Here is a 7828-nt window from a genome sequence, read left to right as displayed (position 1 = left end):
CACACGAGGAAGTGTCAGGGTTGTGTGTGTTCTTTTAAAAAATAAAGCTTGAATCACAAATATATCTCAGGGAGATTGGCAATCTAGAAACGTGACACATTCCAGTAAATAACAACAATGGGGGTGGGGGTGGAGGCAGTAAACAGCATGAGCATGGAGTTATCAGTGGAGTCAGGTTATATAATGAGTGTGTGGTTAACCAGCGCTGAGACCTTATTATTTGGCTGGTAGCCAACACGCTGATGACAGAGATGAATGAAGTGCCTGTGTCCATCACATGACCGTCCACATGTGAAAGATTAGCATCAGACTCAGGACTATTGGATTGGTTGTGCTGACATTTGTTGAGCTAACTGATTGGTTGCTCATCAGAGCATGTCTTTTAGAGCTGTATTGTAAAGATCAAGAATATCCCAAAACATTCTTGTGACAGCCCCATCTAGTGTCCGTGGGATTGGTGACTATTTTCCATCTGAAGCAACGCTTTTTTAAAACTTCAAAAGCCATGATGACCCAAGTCCACTAACCTTTCAAGATCCCATCCCCATACCACTTTGGGATGTGTGCCTCCAAGAAGAAAAAGGACCATGTAAGACACATTAGTGGGGTTAAAGTTGCATCATGACACAGCCTCTACAGTGACTCTCTCCAAACTGTGCAAATGGAAATGCCACTTGGCTGTGTGGAGCTGAGCTGGGCGCTGGCACTGGAGGAGAGCATTCAGACTGCATGGCAGTGGCAGTTGCAGTCCCTCACAATGTGGCCCTTTGTGTTGCATCTCCAATGTTTCAGTCTGCATGTGTCAACCGGACATGAGGAAAACCAATCAAAGCTGATCTTTGTGAGTTCTTTTAAAATGCCACAAGAAAAGCAACGTTCAAAGATGGTTACATTAAACATACTTTTAAAAGTGCAGCAGTGTATCTATAACAGTCTTCTGAATAAAAATGTCCTATAGTAAGCTACAGTATTGAGCAGATTGAGCAGATGTTCACTGACACAGGAGGACTCTCAGCTCTGAGGTTACTAAGGTTACTGAGAGGGTCTACTCTGTCACTCTGTTTGCACAGATTCTGCAGTGATGTCAGCTGGGTAGCCGTGGCTCTGCCATGATGTGCCATCTCAGGATGTGTCAACGCGTATACATCAGTGTTTATGTAAACTACATTTTGTTTATGCAACTCCAGCCACTGTGAGATTTTTAGAAACTACATTTGGTGTGTTGCTGTTGGTGCCGTGAAATGTAAATGCACACTAAATGTAAATGTACAGTTAATATTCCACTATGGTAAAGAACAGAGGTGTCCCAATGTACTACTAAGGCTACTCCAACAGACCTGATATGTGTGTGTGGGTGTGTGTGTGTTCCACTTTGAAAGCCCTTAATTGATTTTAGGTTTTCATCTGCAAAGAGATGTGGACTAGAGCTACATTTCCAGCTGGTACACCCGACATAATTATACAAAATAATGAATGAGGTTCTTCCCATAAACGCTGTCTACTGCACTCATCTCATTGGAGTCCAGTTGGCTGCTTTATTTAATTACTTTTTTAAATCAAATCAAAAAGTTTTAATTAAAAAGTTGATATGTGTTTATATTAAATTAACATGCATCTCCAGTGAAAGCAACAGGACAATTGCACATCAGCATGGAGGGGCCGCAGTGTGTGATGGTGTGTGTGTGTCCAGCCTTATCTCCTGTGTACCTGTCTTGTTTCAGTCTCTTGCTCTGCCATGTGTTGAAGCCTACTGCCGCCCCCCCTCGTTGTCCCATCATTAGCCAAACATGAGCTTCCCTCCTGCCTGCCTACTCCAGATGTGTACAGCTGCATCTTATGTGAGTCGTAAACACATTTTATTTCCATGTCCTGTTGCTGTACTGTTGCTTTTGCATTTGGGTCCCCCCCCCAAAACCTCCCTGCCTCCCAGAGCAGGCTGTCCTCAGTGCGGGGGTCAAACCCCCTGACCCTGCTTGTCAGACAGAGCCTGTCTCAATAAACATGTTTGTTACAGTGTGTGCTGTTTGCTGGGTTGTGATCATTCAGACATTCAGTAAAGCTCACAAACTTTAAAATCCTCATGGGACAGAAGCTTTAAAATCTAACATGGGGATGTTAGCCATGAATTTAATCTGGAATCCTCCTCTCATGTGTTACTGTGTAGTCAGTGCACCCTGTGCTCAGCTAGCCCAACACACTTATGTTCTTTAAAAAAAAGAAATAGCAATCTTTATTTAAAACAACCTTTAGCTGACTGAAGATCTGAGGAGACATATACATGTTGTGTCTCGTCAAATGTGTTAGTTTTGTTTATGTATTTTGTCTGTCATTTCCTGTTTTATTTTGTATTTACCTCTTGTCTTTCATTTCAGGCTCTGTTTCTTCCTCCCCTGGTCTCTCCCCTGTCCTGTGTCAGTTCGTCTTGTTTGTTTCCCCGAATGTTCGTGCCAAGCCTCAGCTCTGAAAGGATCGCTTTTCACTCATGTAAGGTTTTGTTATTTTTGTTTATTTTTGTTGGCTTAAGTTTTTATTAAGTCCTCTTTTTGTTACGCTTTCTCCTTGTGAGCGCCTTTTGTTATTTCCATCCACCCTACTCTGTTAAGAGGAATGACCTGAACTGTGAAAAATAAATATACTTTTTTTTATATTCAAGACTTTGTCTCTGGGTCGTGCATTTGCAGTTTGTGTCAAGGTCCTGACAATACAGACACTAACGAACAGCTGACTGGATAAATAAATCAAATCAAATTATACAACATAACACATTTTTTAGATAATCAATTTTCCCTCATCTCATTTATTTAAAATTGCATTTAAAATGTCTTTGTGTTTCTTCTTTTTTTCTTTTACCTCGCTATTAAAATCTCAGCAACGCCCCTGCAAAGAGGAATTAGGAAAAGCCTACCCCTCTGAAACACACACGCACGCGCACTCTAACACGCGCACAGCCAGTGGGCGTGTCCTCCTCCAGCTGGAGGATAGAGGCGGCGCTGCACCGCGCGCCTTGGACCGGTATGGCCGTGTCTGCGCTCCGACCGGCACACACACTGAGCTCACACACACTGAGAACACACTTTGAGAACACACTCTGAACACACACACACACACACACACACACACACACACACACACACACACACTGAGCCGCTCCGCTCCATCACTGCTCCGCGCGCCTCTCCGGGACTGCCGGATACTGCTGAGCAGGTAGGTCTCCGTCCTCTACTCTGAGAGCATGGCATGCTGTGTGTGAGGAGGCTGGGGTGCAGCGTGAGTGTTTGGGGCGGGATGTGGCCGCTGTAAGCCACAGGTGTGCCGGATAAGATCCGTGTCAGTAGCGCGTGCTGCTGGGTCCGCTGCCACGGACTGAGGGCTCGCGCTCCGTAAACTCCATCAGCGCGTGGCTGCGGGCTGCTGAGCGCTCTGTCAGGACACGACTTCAGGGCAAAGGTAAGTGGAGCCGCGGTCAGCGCGCGCTCATGGACCGGTGCTTGAACCCCCCGTGCTGTCTAACACTCAGTTCATCTTGCAGTGCCAGTATTGGGCTTTCAGTTGGAAATCAAATGCAATAATAGTTTAAATACCAGCACAGCTCCTGGTTCGGATCTGCTGAGGGGGGGCAGTCTGCACCGGGAGACTGAGGGCAGCTCTTCCTCTTCATGCTGCCACAACTGATCTTTATTTTTGGGCGCGGACATAAGCCACATGTTTATTATAAGCTGTGCTTCTTGCTGCTCCTCTGACATGGAGCGGCTCAGCTCTCCTCCTGCAGTCTGAGCCCTCTGCAGGCTCCTCTCCCCGGGATGAAAGGTGCTCTGTTAGTGCTGCTGCTCCACAGGAAACACTGCACTGTGCACAGTCTGCTCCAACAGGTCAGTGGACCTTCCTCCTGCGGGACGATGCTTATCACATGTGGTGTGTGTGTGTGTGTGTGTGTGTGTGTGTGTGGTGTGTGTGTGTGTGTGGTGTGTGTGTGTGTGTGTGTGTGTGTGTGTGGTGTGTGTGTGTGTGTGTGTGTGTGTGGTGTGTACACGTGTCTGTAGATCAGGAATGCAGCAAGATGTGTTTCACAGGTCATGAGTACAAAGTCTCCCCCATGCAACCCAAAGCTGCTTTCAACATATCGTCTATTTATATATCTGACATCAGTTTTTCAATCATGTTTACTTCCTGATAATGCTGTGAACAGAATTGGTGAACGACTGGCATACAGGGGTGGAATATCGATGTGAGGTGGTACATCGAATTAAGTAAAAGTAGAAATAAGAAATACTAGTTGTAAAAGACAGTCCTGCATTAAAAATTGTACTTATGTTAAAAGTTTTAAAAAAAATTCCATCAAAATACACTCTAAGTACCAATAGTATACTCATTATGCAGAATAAGCACCATTCATTTTAAATTGTTGTATTAAACTAATTAGGGCATTAATGTCACTTCAATGTTGCACTTGGTAAAAGTGGGCTTTCTTTGAACTACTTTATATACTAAAGAGCTTAACTTATATAATATATGATCATGTTTTATTTGATTTATATTTTTGTGTTAATAACCTAAATATGCAAAGTAAGTAACTCAACATGTAAAATAAATGGAGTAGAGTACAAATATAAAGTAGCACAATGTGAAAATACTCAAGTAAAGTAAAGAACCTCAATTCTTTAAGTACAGTACTTGAGTACATGTACCTAGTTACATTTCTCCACTGCTGGCATATTATATTTCTGAACAGTCAAATTGAACATGTTTTTCTGTAAAAGATAACAATGTCAAGCTTAATGCGTGGAATGTGTGTGCAACTGTATAAAAATACCTCTTATATATATATATATCGCATAGCCCAGTATAAATACAATAAAAGTTAAGATATTTTTGATTTGGTAATATTTAACTTTGCTGCTGTAGAGCATTTTGAAATGATTCTATGGTTAACTCTACAGCACAGTATAAAGCTGTCTTCACATCTCTATTGTCCACTTTAGCATTTCCATAATGATAGCTCCAAACATGTGCCTGTAAGCACTTCTCTTTCTCTGCCGTTTGCTGTGGAGCCTGGTGTCTCCGCTGACAGAGTGTGTGTGTTTGTGATGACAGAGAGTGTGTGTCTGTGACTGCAGAATGTGGGGACTGTTTGGGCTGAGGACATGTCTGCGGCTGACTGCTGTGTTCGCTCATCACCTTCAGTGTTCTCTGGAGAGGAAGACATGATGATGAGGGCAGAGCAGTCTGTAACAAGCAGCAGGAAGAGTGGCAGTTGTGATGATAATGAGGAGAAGGATGGGTACACAAATAGTGGAGGCTAAAATAAGTCAATACCAGCGAGAACATATCTGTCTGGGGCGGACCATAAAAGTGGAAAATGTGAAAGGTGTGTAAGGAGGGAGAGAGTGTGTCGCGTTTCATCTACAGCTGAGTTGCACAAGCTGTTGCAAGGACTGTGTGTGTGGTGTGTGGGTGTGTGTGTGTGTGTGTGTGTGGTGTGTGTGTTGTGTGGTGTGTGTGCGCGGTGTGTGTGTGTGTTGTGTGTGCTTGTGTGTGTGTGTGTGTGTGTGTGTCTGTGTGTGCTTGTGTGTGTGTGTGTATGTATGTGTGTGTGTGTGTGTGTGTGTGTGTGTGTGCTTGTGTGTGTGTGCTTGTGTGTGTGTGTTGTGTGTGTGTGTGTGTGTGTGTGTGTGTGTGTGTGTGTGTGTGTGTGTGTGGAAGATATAAATGTTTCTATTAAAGATTTGCATCACTTATAAATGTGCAGCTGCTGATGTGTGTGATCTGCAGTGACTGGTCTGAGATCAGCTCATACACTCAGCCTTGGGAGAAACTGAACTGCTCTCCTCTTGAGACTAGAGTACAGTCTCCAAGAAACGCCTGTAGTCCAGTGGCAGGAGACATGCAGGACTCTCTGTAGAGGTGTTATGCAGCAGATAATGGCATCTTGACGTTGGACTCATGTTACTGCCACTATAAAGTGGCGCTCTGCAGAGTGCCACTATAAAGTGGCGCTCTGCAGAGTGCCACTTTATAGTGGCGCTCTGCAGAGTGCCACTATAAAGTGACGCTCTGCAGAGTGCCACTATAATGTGGCGCTCTGCAGTAGTGCTAGCTCGACTTCCCCGGTCACTCATGTGCAGTGTGGGGGGTTATGTGCTATCAGATTACATTTGTCTGTAACGCAGTCATTTAATGCGTTACTGTTGATTACAGTTAACATGACATGATGTTGATACTTGCGTTCATTTAAGATCTTTAACTATCTGCATAACAGGAGGACAGAAGAATAAATAAAATGTCCCTTTACGTTTGCACTACGCTCGCAAGTTCATGGATGAGGAGAGGAGCAGGAATGTCAGAGTCTCAGAGCAGAGATAAACTTCTCGCAGCGTACATCGTGCAGGACATGTTGTCGTTTCCGTGGTGGAATCGCCATCTTTCCGAAACATTGAGCAAGATACAGGTAACGGGCAGCCGCCATCAGAAGCTGGACCAGAGTTCTGATGAAACTGAGCTAAAGGAAACATGATGTTCAGACAAAGAGTAGAAACAGAGGTCTGTGTTCAGCACTGTCCTAAGATTAAGGATTTGTGCTGATCTCATGAGGTTTAACTTGATATTGTTATTTGTCATGTGATTCATGGTGCATCTCAGGTGATGTTACACAGTTATCTAAAAGTAATGTAACTAGGAGTGTATCTAATTACTTTCAGCAGTGAATATTTTAGTAAAGTAAAGCACTACTTTAAAAAAAAGGTAACTAGTAGTGTGTAATGCGTTTTCCTTTTAGTAACTACCCTAACACTGGTCATGTGACCCTCACCTCACGAATCCCCTGACGTAGCGCTGCTGTGCGCTCTTCTTAGGAGGACTGTAGCGTGGTGACAATCAGCTAGAGACAACAGGAGGAGGATTAGTGCTAAATATTGTGCACACACTGCAGATTGAAGGCACACCTGGCTGATCTGATTACACCACGATTGCATTACACCTGCAATAATAATTATGTGTTTTACTTTCTGGATACAAATTGCTATACCAGGTGGACAAGGGGTCAAAGTCAGGTCAACTGCTTGTCTTTAAAGCATCTGACTAAAAGGATCTTGGAAAATGGAGGGGCATTAAAGTGTCATTATCTCGTAGCCATAAGTGGATCTAAAGTGCTAGGTAGTTGCATAAATGTCTGTTTTGATGCTGTTGATTACTGATTGGTTTAAGTGGTTATCTTATTTAATCCACTTCACAAAAGCTTTGCCATCAGACTTCCCATACCTACCACAAATTAGTGTCAAAGCCACAACAGTTTGTGTCCCTGAGTCTTTTGAATGCGGCGGGCTAATTATATGAGTGAGGATGTAAATGAGCAAAGCTGCGGTTGAGTTCATTTGAATGCACCGCCGCTAATTAAGACCTGATCTTCAGTATGTCTGACAGCAACGGAGCACAACATAGAGTGTGAAAGTTCTCTGCTGCTGATCCTGATATGGTGGAAGAAGAAACCATCTACAAGCTGTCTTCCTGCAGGGAGGAAGTCGGATGATAGCAGTAAAATACTGAGAGGATTGTTATTATTATTCAAATATTTGTATTGATTTTCCACATATAACAAACAGCAGCGCTCAACATTCAAAAATACAGCACACACAGAAAGTATACAAAATATAAATTGACATCTAGAAGAGATACGTAAGATATAAGATATGTATATAGAAAATAAACATAGACATAAATTATTAAATTAAAAACTACATGGTTAAATAACCAAAAGTAAAAAAGTAAAAAGTAAAACATAAATGAATAAAAAACAATGTGTGTGGGGGGGGGGGGGTTGGCTACGTTGTTTTAA

General features: G+C 43.2%; 1 protein-coding gene across 1 annotated transcript in view; it reads left to right on the top strand.

Annotated features, from left to right (window-relative positions):
* The first annotated feature begins 3106 nt into the window (after positions 1-3106).
* Positions 3107-7828, top strand: part of cemip (cell migration inducing hyaluronidase 1) — a 200242-nt gene continuing 195520 nt past the window's right edge. The window contains exon 1 of the mRNA XM_034127484.1: positions 3107-3204. The gene's annotated coding sequence lies outside the window, so the exon portion shown is untranslated. The remainder of the gene's footprint in view (positions 3205-7828) is intronic.

Source organism: Trematomus bernacchii, unplaced genomic scaffold (genome assembly GCF_902827165.1).
Source record: "Trematomus bernacchii unplaced genomic scaffold, fTreBer1.1, whole genome shotgun sequence".
NCBI classification, from domain to species: Eukaryota; Metazoa; Chordata; class Actinopteri; order Perciformes; family Nototheniidae; genus Trematomus; species Trematomus bernacchii.
This window is presented reverse-complemented; position numbering and strand designations above follow the sequence as displayed.